This window comes from Apis dorsata, unplaced genomic scaffold (genome assembly GCF_000469605.1).
Source record: "Apis dorsata unplaced genomic scaffold, Apis dorsata 1.3 scaffold_111, whole genome shotgun sequence".
Lineage (NCBI taxonomy): Eukaryota > Metazoa > Arthropoda > Insecta > Hymenoptera > Apidae > Apis > Apis dorsata.
Genome location: NW_006263406.1, coordinates 5913 through 7121, shown reverse-complemented (window position 1 = coordinate 7121; position 1209 = coordinate 5913).

The window sequence follows — 1209 nt, the reverse complement described above, 5'->3', positions numbered from 1 at the left end:
AAAAAAAAAAAAAAAAAAAAAAAAAAAAAAAAAAAAAAAAAAAAAAAAAAAAAAAGAACCGAGTAAAGTACCGTTTTCATTTCACGAGACACGCGCGCCGTTTCTTTCCAACTACGATAATGGAAAATCGCGACACGTTCAAATCCGGTTTACGGATTCAATCAGCGCGACCGAAAAAATCGATTCGAATCGATATCGCCGCGGAAGATCGGGGAAAAACGGATCGAAAGGAAAGTGGAAATGATGGTGGTGGAATTCGAAGAGGGGGAGGGGAGGAGGGGGAGAAGGTAAAATAAGCGAGGAGCAAACGATCGTTGCGCGGTATTCGCCCCGAGGAAACGGGATCGGCGTGATCGTGGATCGGTCGTTAGCGGAGCCGTTATCGCCATTAAATATGGCGGTGTATGGCGAGAGTCGCTTTTCAAAAACATTGGACGAGAGCGAAAGATGACGATTCTCTCCAACGTTTTGTATCCTCGATATCGAACGAGATCGATCGATCAAGACCGAGTTGGATCGAGGGAAGATCGATCACCGATACAATATACTTGCGATTAACCAACGTGAAAGAAATTTTTCTCAGAACGTCTTATTAAATTATCCCAGCTTATATATTATTACTATTTGAATCGTTAATTCGTTAAGTATCGAGTAATATCGTAAATTTGTTACATTCGATAACGAATTGCTATTAACCGAGCGAAAAAATCATTAACTAGCGGAGGAATTTTCTGTTTATAAGAAAAGAACGAACTTTCTTTCGAACGAAATATACAACTTTCTTCGTATATCTTTATGCTATTCCGATTTCAATATTAATAATAACTTGAATTTTAATTATACGAAATTATATATAAATTCTTATCACGTGTTCCGTACGAATGAGCAAATATCTCGAAGAAATTGGACGCTTCTCGAATTTCAACGTTCAACAAGTTTTCCACGTTGAGAAAAATTATTCGGGTTGACAATAATCGCCAGTAGACGATAAAATTTACGGCTGTTGTTTCCCGGCCCAATACGTTCGCTCTTCTAAAAATATTCGTCATTAGGTGCAGGTGCGCGGGCCTTTTACGCGGAAGAATGAGTAAGAAGACTTCCGCGAACGAGAAGCGAGCGCAATTGTGCTTTGCGGCCTTTTCAACGCGATACTCTCCTCTCGCGATATACTCGGTGAACCGCGATACGAAATACGACCCCTCGCGTAAA